The sequence below is a fragment of the Pelophylax lessonae genome (assembly GCF_965119305.1).
Source record: "Pelophylax lessonae genome assembly, chromosome: 1".
Classification (NCBI taxonomy): Eukaryota; Metazoa; Chordata; class Amphibia; order Anura; family Ranidae; genus Pelophylax; species Pelophylax lessonae.
Genome location: NC_138768.1, coordinates 250,837,677 through 250,850,404, shown reverse-complemented (window position 1 = coordinate 250,850,404; position 12,728 = coordinate 250,837,677).

Genomic DNA, 12,728 nt, shown 5'->3' with positions numbered 1-12,728 from the left:
GTTAAGGAGGCGTACTCAGCAATCTACTGAGGCAGTACGTCTGCTCGGGCTCATACAGGAATCTGTAGCAACAATGGTACAGGTTCACCAGGATATGTTACAGGTTCAACAGGATATGCGTAACAGCTTGGTAAGTTTAGCAGACCAGCATCAACGGGATCGGCAAAGTGTTGACACTCAGGTGCTGGCCACACGCCAATGCCTGTTTGGATCTGAAGATGCCCCATTGGCAGAGCCCTCCCAAACATCTCACTCACCTGCCACTGCAGGTTGTGGTAGTGGGAGGGTAATGCCAGTGTTGGCCACTTGTCAGGCAGCTGGGGATGGGACAATTCCTCCTGTAGCCACTCCTAGCACTTCACACTCCGTTCGGACTCCCACACCCCTCAATGAGCAATCCTCCTGCACAACCTCAATGCGCACTGGTTCCACAGTACCCCTTCCACCTGACTACATTCCCTCCACACCTTTATCACTTCACTCCTCCCCAGGCCGTTCTTCTTTTTTGTCACCAATGCGACATGTCGTTTGCCCCCGCACCGTGGACCACAACAACCAATCAACCACCACTCCCCACACATCTTCACAACCCTTGCACCACCAGCAGCATCAAATAGCCTCGGAGCAGCAACTATCCCATCTCATGTTAATGGCACACGTTGCCCAAATTCTTAGGCTGACCCCAGAGCAGATGAGACTATTGGCACAACATCTTCTGTCTGGGACATTTCCAAGGTTCAACACCCTGCATCATCAGCAGCCTCAGACACAAGATATGATCCTAATGGGCCACTTGACCACAACTCTACAGCTAACCCCAGACCAGATGGAACTATTGGCCCACCATTTGATGGCAGGAACCTTAACAGTGCTCACCACACTGCTTCAGGCACCACCACCAACTTAATTTTTTGTTTTTTTGTTTAATTTGAGGGTGGCACAATATGATTTATTATAGTGCTTTTTTTGGGGATGAAATAAAATTTTATGCAAAATGATTAGTTTGTGTTTGCTCTTTGGTTTTTTAGGAGTGTTGGTGGCCAAGTAATGGCCCTGGTTAATGTAGGCATTTATACACACGTGCTTCTCGATCTCCAAACATATGATTTCATGTAAATTTAGATAACTCAATGTTCACATAACGACCCAAGAAAAGGTCTCCCTTCAAATGTAGCTTCAAAACAAGTCTCAAGGCTAACATAAACCAAAGCCAACATACTAACAATTACAGACCACACCACTCGACTAAACAAATAAAACACAAAAGACATTCGATGTTTACACCAAAAAGAAAACTTGGGTAATAAAATAAATGTTTTAATAACACATGTGGGTGTCTACCAACTGTAGCGTACAAAAAATATATTACAATATATAATAGAATGAACTAAATTGCCAATGTAACATTTGTGTTGCAAAGAGCAACATACTTTAATTTTATTTAGATAAACATATTTTATGTGTTTTATAATTTTTTTTGAGGTTTTCACTAAAACAAGTCTTTTTTGTAAACATTTTTGGTTTAGTTTGTTACCAAAAACAACAAGGCTTTTTTGTAAACATTTTTGGTTTAGTTTGTTACCAAAAACAACAAGGCTTTTTTGTAAACATTTTTGGTTTAGTTTGTTACCAAAAACAACAAGGCTTTTTTGTAAACATTTTTGGTTTAGTTTGTTACCAAAAACAACAAGGCTTTTTTGTAAACATTTTTGGTTTAGTTTGTTACCAAAAACAACAAGGCTTTTTTGTAAACATTTTTGGTTTAGTTTGTTACCAAAAACAACAAGGCTTTTTTGTAAACATTTTTTTTTTTTTTGGTTGCCAAAAACAAGGCTTTTTTTGTTTTTTTTGTTTTTTTGGGTCCCAAAAAAAGGGGTTTTTTTAAATTTTTATATTTTTTTTGGTTGCCAAAAACAAGGCTTTTTTTGTTTTTTTTTGTTTTTTTGGGTCCCAAAAAAAGGGTTTTTTTTAAATTTTTATATTTTTTTTGGTTGCCAAAAACAAGGCTTTTTTTGTTTTTTTGGGTCCCAAAAAAAGGGTTTTTTTTAAATTTTTATATTTTTTTTGGTTGCCAAAAACAAGGCTTTTTTTGTTTTTTTTTTGTTTTTTTGGGTCCCAAAAAAAAGGGTTTTTAATTTTTTATTTTTAATTATAATTTTTTTTTTAAGGGAGAAATGTCACATTGCTGGGTACAATAACAAAACCAATGAAAAAAAACTATGATCTTTTTAACGGGGTGACATTCCGCACAAATGGCTCCTTTGGGTCTGGAGCAACCCCCGAAATGTTTTCTAAAACTAGAATTCGGTCAATACACCATGTCACATACTCCAAAAGATCCTCATATGTGAGGTGGGTGTGCCCTGGGTAGAAAAAGACATAACAATTAGTTTTAGCCAAAATGATCCAAACAACGATTGTAATTAATGTGCCTCAACAAATATGCTTAGGAGTCTATTGTTTGGCTTTTATCAACACTCTGAAGCAAATATGCTAAATTGCTGTTGTAAACCTTGAACTCAAACTTTCACAGCAAATTGGTCAAAAGGTTACATAAGATGGCTTGGAATGTTAGGAGCAGTTCCACCAAAGCTAAGTAAAAGGCTTTTCTTCATGTCAACACAAGCAATCATTTAGAAGAATGTAAGGTGTTTTGGGTTCAATTGGTCAACACGATACATGTGCACACATTTATCTCTATCACCATTGGAGTTTGTGTAGCGTTCTCTCTCCCTCTTACTGTCTATAGATTGAACCTGACACATAGTAGAGACTTACCCTTTGGAATTCGGAGGGCCAGTTCTGGCCGGAGGAGATATGTCTGCTCCCCTTTATGTTTTTCCGCCATCCCAGCTGTGTTAAGAGAAAATAAAAAATGTATCTAAAAATCGAATCACGCTAACTGTAGGTTACGCAGTCATGAAAACGCTCTAACACCCACTCATTACCCCTCCACATTTCCCTGACAGTTAGATTTAGACTTTGATATGGTGGTGATGCAGATTTGTACAGTGCAAGCGTCATTCTACTGGGTGAAGCTTGTAGCGTTAAGGATACGTACTCCCTGCTTTGGTGCTGATTGTGTTTTTCGGATGTTTTTTGTGCCTCAGCCCTGCCTGTTCTAAGTGTTGGAAACATATCATTTTGGGAGGGCTGCGGAAAACTAATCAGGTTAGACTTACACTCTCTAGGTTTTTGGGGACAAGAGAAATAACAATCCTCCTTTTTACATGGCCCCTGTACACACCTCTAGGCACCTCCCTCCTGTTGTTTGACCCCACAGCAGGCAGCTTGCTATGGAGGCACATGAGATGAAGCCAAGCACCCTGTGCCTGTTCTGGCACTAGGCTGTGAGCCAGCCTTGCCCCCCTCCCTTCCAATGGTCTCAATGATTAGGAGTGACAGCATCAGGAGGCAATATTGGCATGCTGTCACCTCAGTTAAGGAGGAGGGGGAGTCTGTTCCAGACAAGTATTAGTGCAAAAATTTGGACCGTAAAAAATGGTCCCAGTAAGTCTTAGGGGGAATATGCACACCTATCACTTGGAATACTAATGCATAGAATGCATTCACATAAAGAACCTGCTGCCTTTAGAACAACTTGAAGCCTGAGCGGGGACATACACAGTTAGCATTTCTCCACTTACTAAGTAGACACATTACTGGAAAAGCACACAACTTACCATCATCAGGTTTTTTTTGGGCCCCTGAAGTGGATGGCGTGGCTGGCTCTGGAGAAACTGCACAAAAAGAACACAAATTGTGAACTGGAATGTGGTACATTACCGAGGAAGAGTATTTATGAAAGATTGACAAACACACATTTTCAGTGTTGACTAAACCAGGACATGATTAAATTAAAATGTCCACAAAAAATTTACAAGTACAAAGCACACCATTTCCAATGTAGAGAAACTAACACCAATTTAGAATAGGGTGGCTTGAGATAACTTACAAAAGATAACATGTCCTGTAAAGCTCCCCAAAACCACCTTTCAAACATGAAGGTTAAGCAAGAGTGTTTCATGACCAACCTTCCTGTCACATATAGCAAAACTACACTTGCTTAGACTCCAACTTAGATTATCCTAGATACACATCATCCTAGCACACACAATTCATGTGAGAATCTAATTTTAGGTACTTACAGACTAGTTCAGGGGAGCCTGGAGTGGGGGAGGATGGGGGAGACCCTACATGGGGGGATGGTGTCCCTTCATGGGGGGATGGCGTCGTATCTCCTAGAAACACAAAGACACAAATACAATCCTTGAACCAAAGCTATTTGATAAAGGCACACAGAAAGTAGTTGGGAAACATTGAAGGTAGTAGTTACTTTGGACTGGGTAAGCAGCAGCCCCTCTTCCCCAGTCCTCCACAACTAACATCCTCAATGTCAGCTGCTACATAACCCCAATGGCAAAATATAGATATTACAGCCCTTAGATTTCCCAGGACACATTGAACACACAAACACATGTAGAATACTTACTTCCCATTTGAGGAGAGCCCAGGTCCTCATCCGGTTCAGACCAATTGGCCTCTTCTTGGGCAACAATGTGTTCCTGGCCCGGATCCAGGCGACTTGGCCCTGCCTGAGGCTCCTCTCTTGCTGAAGTTACATCAACCACAAAAGAAAACAAAACAAACAATCATTCCTCCAAGTTCGACCTAATACACAACACACCAGCACATCCACATTACTTACAGGGGGCCTGAGAAGGCTGAGCCTCCACATCCTGATCACTGGTTTCTAAAATAAAAGAAAAACATTATATATTATTTATGGACACAAATAGGCAGTAACCTCTCATCATGCTAGCACCATACTCAATGCCCCTACAATTCAGAACATAGAAGTGCACTTACACCAATGAGATGCATTGACCATGTTTTAAAACAGGAGGGCACCATGCAAATTAAGCGGGCGCCTAAGGCCTCGCACCTACAGGGGCCTTGCGGCCAGTGGCGGAGCACCAACATTTCGAAGGGCGCAGTCAGGGAAATCTCCCAAGTAAAAGATTGCTTTCAATCCTCGGATCAAAAAGTTGCAGCAGTGTGCTGCAGTCCCTTCACTGCGTCTGCCAGGTGTCTGTTGTCCGCTGACACTTACTCCTCCTTCTCTGCCTGGGGATTGGCCGTCTGATCATGTTATCCTAAGATGTGGAGGAATCGGTAGGTGTGTACCTGCACCAGTAGGAAGTGACTGGCCGGTCAACTCACTCTGCTATCATCAGTTGTTGCTCTGGGAGGAGAGCTCCGCCCTGGACCCGGAACATACAGGTAACCAGGCCCAGACTTGATATTTTGCAGGCTGGTCATAGATTTGTTGTGTCCACTATGCAAAGGGGTTGAGTAGCCCCAGGGAAGTTGGAAGAGTCTGAAAATGGTTGGTGGAGGAGGAGGAGAAGAAGGCCCTGGGTGGCTGGGGGACAAGGAGAGGGCCCCTGGGGGTTTTCTAGAGGAGGAAAGATCCACAATGACGCCAGAGTCAATTGCCAAGGAAGAGAGTGGAGCTGAGCAAGTCCTGCCTATCTGACATGAAAGCCAAACATGGTGTAGATGGAGCCCTTTGCCCTACACAATGACAGCACCGGAGGTGGAAGGTGAGTGGTAGCGGGTATTTGACATTATAGAGCATATGGACTCTGTCCATTATTGGTAGTTTTGTTTGGAGTTGTCCTTTAGATGTTTAACTGTGTTGTTTTTGACCCGAGCTGTGAGGGACTGAGGTATGACAGCCCACTATGCTGAGACTTATAGTGCCCTAGAATGTTGAGGACTGAGGAATCCTTAGTCACTAACAGAGGGCACTACAAGTCTTAGCATAGCAGGCAGTATTTCCTCATTCCCCTACAGAGAGCATTACAAGTCCAAGCAGGTAGCCTTCTGCAGTGGGACTTGTTGTGCCCTTGACTGTGGTGGACTGAGGAAGGGAAGTGTAAGAGGGTCTCTGTAAGCTCAGATTTATGGGGGAGTTTTGGGGACCACAGAGTTCCCTTTTACACCAGAGTCCACAGCTTCCCCCCTCAAATAATGGTTCCCAGAACTCTCATTACATCAGAGTCTTCACACTTCCCTCTTACAGTGTAGTAAGTCTGGAGACTCCGATGTAAAGGGGGCTCTGTAAAATGTGATTATAGATTTGAAATTTCTACCATTTTTATTTTCTACTTACGATCCACAATTTTCAGCTGCTCAAATGGCTCGCTGCCTCGTAAGGCATATTGGAGTGTGGCCGTCCTCCTCCTCCCCTTCTTCACCAAAAGCACAAGAGGGTGCCGGCCGTCCGCTTTGGCTAGAAGCAGAAGAAAAAAAAAAACATAAAAAATACGAATGTACATAGTAGTATTAAAGGTTGTGAAGAGACACTTGATGGAGGTAGGAAAGGTAGGAGCGAGAGGGAGGGGGGGGGGTGTTGGTATTAGTGTTGTTGCATAGCTAAACACATGTCCACCTACCCAAAAAATTGTAACCTATCTGGTCACATGTAATGTATATTTTTACTTACCGGAGATTTGCTCCACAGCCTTTATCAGGAGCCTGGGTGAGCGCCTTTTGGCATCACTCCAGGCCCGCTGCAGATCCACCATATCAGCCTGGAACTGAAATCTCCGCTGCAGCCTCATCCGGACACGACACATCATCTTGTGCTTTTGGTGAAGATGCATATTAATGCTATCATACCCCCAGAGGAGGAGGAGCTGTGGAAAGAGCAGTGTATGTTTGAGTCCAAGTATGTCCAAAATAGTACAGTCTTCAAATAACATGCTAGGTCGTCTTTGAGATATTGTAGAACAAAGAATTCCATTTCTGGTGATACATATACATCGATGTCCAAATCTACCTCCATGACATAGGTTGCCCCACACTGGTGATTTCCTCTACATGATATAGCCATTTTCTCAATTGGCCTTTCATGACACACCCAGGGCCGCCATCAGGGGGGGACAGGCAGTCACTGTATTTACAAACTTATTGCTGTCCATTTAGCAGGGTGAAAGTAACTTTACACACATGTAGCATAGGTATCAACTTTTGTCACCATGTTAAAAGGACAGCAGTATGGGTAGCATTACAGTGACTGTTATTAGTCCAGGCTCACTAAACTAGCCAATGCTTGGAAAAGCAAGCCATGCAGATTGCTTTTCAGGTCCCTTTTAACATGAGCTGTCTGATTGGGTGTGGCTGTTAATTTTTGACGCAGACCTGATAAGCCCCTCAATTCTCCTTTATGGAGTGTTATATGTAAATGGGATTGCTTCATTTGAGATGCAGATTTAAACTATGTATGGCCAGGCTGAAGGTACCCAAGTGGATTGCTCGATCACCTGGAGGACAACGTACAACCAGTCTGTCAGATTTTACACACACTTATCGCTAGCATCTCTTGTAGCCACTAGCAATAATCACTGTGTTTTCCTGGCAGGGGCATCACCGGGTGAACACAATGGCTCCGCAGGAGGGTTTCCCCTGTCTGTGTTGATGGTGGAATCAAGGCAAAATGTTTTTCCTGCAAGCCACGGGACAAACAAAGATAGTTTTGTAATTAATCCATGATTTTGCCAAAATGGAAAAAAAAAGAGGTTTGCTTTGTATATTCTTAAGTTTGCTACATAACTAGAACATGTAACAGTGTTATATCATTGCATGAGATTTCCCCCTCACTTCCTGTCTTGGTGTCACCACGACAGGAAATGAGGGAATCTCCCGTGGGGATATAGCCAGCAATTCTTTCCTTTTATATATACTATGGACATTATAAGGCAACAATTGCAAGCTATTTCCCCACAGTGATATTCCCCTCACTTCCTGTCTTGGTGACACTAAGACAGGAAGTGAGGGGAAATCTCATGCAATGATATCACCCTATTAGAAATTGGAGTTCCGTCTAAAAAGTATACATAAAGTAAGCACTTGGTTTCCAAAGTGGCAAAATTATGGAGTTAAAACCCCATAGTGTGATTGGGGAATCTGACGCTGTGCTCCTACACTCCTCAATGTGTCTGTTCATTATGCTGTGCTGAATTATCCTTGATTCGCAATTCCTGCAAGAGTTGCACATGGTATGTGGGAGATGCGAATTTAAGGTGGCATAATTATCCACACAATCACACATAATCCTTTTTAAAGGTCCCCAGCAGAATTTGATGGCATAGTGGTTCACAGCAGTGCCATCAAATTCCAGTTAGATCTGTAAATTAACAAAGCAATGTGATCTGGGGGTGTATTTAACTTGCAATGGACACCCCCATTCATTATCATATGGCAGTGTGAGATGGGTGTGTTGGGAATGTGATCCATTAAGAAAAGTGATTATACACTCATGTGTTTCTTTTAGAGGTGATTTGTTCAAGGCAATCCTTTAAAGACATGACCATTCCAGATTTTTGGGATCACTGATTCCATCTCAGGTGAACCAATTAGCTGCTGTGTGCAGATCCAGCTTATGATGGTAAGAGTGTCAGACAAGACAAACGGGGCCGAGCTTGCAGTGTGTATGGATGTATGTAAGGCAATAATTTTTGGCATTATGCATTTAGGGAATATAATGTTTCTAATCTTGCATATATGAAAAGGGTCAATACATTTGTCTTTATCTAGACAGATTCCAAAGCGTCAGAGCAATCTGTCACAGATAATTGTGTTTCATTTTGTGTAAACGTTGAAACTAATCAAATCTATCTATATACAGGCATAGCCCACTTTAAGTACACAATGGGACCAGGGCATGTATGTAAACTGAAAACGTACTTAAAGTGAAGCAATCCCTTTTTTCTTTTCTCAATGCATGAAAATACACCAGCTCCATTGTAAATTTTGGCCACATTGACATAGCCTTACTCCGAAACCATGTGGGAGCATGTTAAGGGGATCCAGGACTATGACATGATAGATTACCTAGGCAAGCTGCCCAGCCACAAAATGGATATGGTGTAGTCCTGGGTACCCTCTCGTTGCTCCCTAAGTTTGTTATCCCTGTCACTTATGGTTTGTGAGCAGTGTCATGCCAAGCTGAACAAGCTGTGTCCTTACTCACGATTGTATATAAAGTGAGTGTACTTAAAGCAGGGTATGCTTATCTATATCTATATAGAAAGATCAGAGATGTGAACCTGTTCCCTATTATATACACTAATATATGGTATATAACATATTCTATAATGTATATATTGTATATAATGTATATATTGTATATAATATATACATAGTATATATATTGTCTCGAATATATATATTTTCTATAATATATATTTTGTGTGTGTGTGTGTGTATATATATATACACATACATATATATATATATATATATATATATATATATATATATATATATATATATATATATATATATATATATATATATATATATATATATATATATATATATATATATATATATATACACATACATATATATACACATACATATATATATATATACACATACATATATATATATATACACATACATATATATATATATATACATATATACATATATATATATATATATATATATATATATACACATACATATATATATATATACACATACATATATATATATATATATATATATATATATATATATACACATATATACATATACACATATACACATAGGGAACAGGTTCACATCTAGGAAGTTTCTATAACAGGAAGCTTCTAGATCACGTCTAATAGGCAGAAAGTGCATGCGCAGATCAGCAGACCAAAAGTTTCTTGCACACCCGCTAGATAAGCGACCCACCCAGCCCCCCACCCCCCACCATCCCCCATCCCGCACATTCACACCCCCTCCTTACCTTACACACAAATGCCACAATTTCGGACGTGTAGAGCGCAGGAGCCATGATTGCGATAAGGGCCTGGACAATTTCCGGAAACGTGTGCACGCACCAAAAGTTTCGTTTCCGGTTTCATGTATAAATGTGAGAATGCGGGTTTGTATATTCACGAATTCGCGAATAGTCACCATACACAACCATTAAGCATATTTAACTTAGAAAAAGAAATACAAATACATACATTTGTGGACACCAGAAAACTTTATTTAGACACATGAAGACATTTGTAAAAAAGATTGTAAACATGCTGTTTAATACACAAATACACAGCTCAAACATTTCACATGACATATTTTTGGCACAGTCTCCACAGTATCCCATTGAAGCCACAGATTTCTATTTTTCAAACAAAAACAACCTTTGTACAACATTTAGACCATATACATCGACAAAGAGCCCATAATCAACAGATGCATGTGCAGATTGACAGAATTATGTTAACAGCAATAAATACTTACAGAGAGTCAACACACAACACAGCCAAATCTCACCTCCATAAATAACAAAGGGCCACAAATGTGAACCATAAAGCATGTGACACACAAATATTTTGGACCTCTTCGTAGGTCAAATCTTTCCTGATGTCTGAGTGAGCTATATATAATCCAAGCAAACACACACCCAGAATGGTAACGCCCAGTCCAAAAATTAACTGTGTGTGTCCTGTGTGTTTTGGAGCATGCTCAGTTGCCAAAACAAGGGAAATAGAAATGAGGAGGAGGAGAGAGACCTAAACTGCCCAAATCCATGTATGTATGTATGTAGGTGTGTATAGTATATGTGAATTGATAAAATTCTCTCTTCAAGTTTGCTAGTCATTATTTAGAATGTTTAGATACAGGAATACATACATATATATACAATTACATGAGAGAGCGAGAGAGAGAGAAATGTATATTTAGGGAAACAATTGAAACACACCTTTTGGGATTTGGGAAGTGAGATTGTGACGATTGAACAGATATGTAAGCCAACAATCTGACTCATCACTCATGAACATCCCTAAATTTGGCGTGGCAATTATATCAGGCGTTCTTATGTGCGTTTTGGCTGGCGTTTTCACAGGCGTTTTGACATGCATTTTTTGGGCAGGCATTGTTATATGAAATCACCTAAAAAAGCCCCAAAAACAGACCACAAACACCTACATGTGAACGTAGCCCGTTTGTGGGCGTTTGAGGGGGATTTGTCCAGCTCAAGGATCAACTCCCAAAACAGGCAAAAAATCCAATCCTATTCAGTTCAATGGCCCCTGTTCCCATGTGAGCATTTTGCCGGCATGAGGAAAACACCCAACGCTCACTGAGAAATAGCACAATGATTAGGGAGTCTGCCTTCCTGCTGTAGGTTTGTAAGTTCGAATCCGGAAGGAGCCCTCTGTATGGGCAACACTTGGATATCTCCAATTCTCCAAATGTTGACATCAATAATTTTGTTCATGTTTGAAAAAGGCATGTGTATCAGCAAACTTTTAATCTAAAGACATGAACAAAATACAAAAGATGCCAGTCAATATGTAGCAATATCGTGAGCTAAAGCTCTATTTGTTTGTTGGGCATACTTTGCTAATTAGCCAAGTATGAGATATATATATATATACCTTCAGTTAAATGTGTATTAAAATGGTAACACTTGGCCATACCCATATGGAAGAAAATGTAGTATTTGCAATATATTTCTAAAAAAATTCTTTGGAAACACATAAAATATTGTCAAAATTGTGACATTTCCTTGATATGTGTGAAATGCTAATAATCTTTCTTTGAAATATGTTTTACATCTATTTTTTTTCTATCTGACGACCAATTCCCCAATGTAATATTTTGTGGGTTTTTTCAGATAATGTGGAGGTTCTATATAAACACTGTAGATTTGACTGCTATGATTTCTGAGTTAGCAGGAAAGGTGTATGGAATGTGATGGTGTTTACTAAGGGATCCCTTGTTGGAAGTGTGCATGTTTTTCCAATTCCGCCGGTTTTTGCCATTTTCTATGGGCGAGACAGCGGATTTCCAAGCGGTATTCAAAAAAAATTTGACCCAAAATCGCGCTGGCGAAATTTTTGGAGCCTATTTGGCGTTGCGCATGCGCACATTCGCGCGTTCGCAGCTCGAGGCTGGAGGAGCTGTTTAACCTTTCTACACTTTCGCAGATATCTCTCTTTCTAAGTCAGTTTTTGACATTTTTTAAACGCAAGTCATCTCCAAATTGACTTCCACACCTTCCACAGTGATTTGGGATTTTTGGGGGTACAGGGGAAAATTTGGCTAAACTTTAGTCGAGCTTTTAGCTGGCGTGGTTTTAAGTCGCGCTCTGACCATATTGCATCTTAATGAATCTCACACTAGGCGCTATTTTCCGCCCGCCGTTCTTTGAATGCCAATTTCAGACTTAAATAATCGCCGGTTCGCAAAATCCCGCCGAAACGCCAATTCGCCGTACTATGAATTAGGCCCATAGTGTATGTGCTTTGTTCAAATTTCATGACTGAGATTTACCCACTTTAACGCATACTCAGTGTGGATCCAGTCTTACGAGTGTAGCCATGGAGATTTGGACATCCATAAACCTGCCTGGTCTTTTCCTCCTAAATTTTGGCCTAGTAAAAGTGCTTACATACTGAGGAGTCAGTCTGCACAATATTTCTGTCCTTTTCTTTTGTGAAAAATACACTTTAATTTTTCTTCTTGAATACATCTTGCCTAGTGTTTTCCACTTAAAATATTGTCTTTTAAAACTGCTCACATAGTGTGCATAGAGGCTGTACATATTTTGTTGTAGCACCTTACTGTATCCTTTGAAAACCAAAAAATGTAAAAACGCTGTGCATTTAAAACACTGCACACCCTCACCCCAGGTTAAAGCAGCATTAAACCTA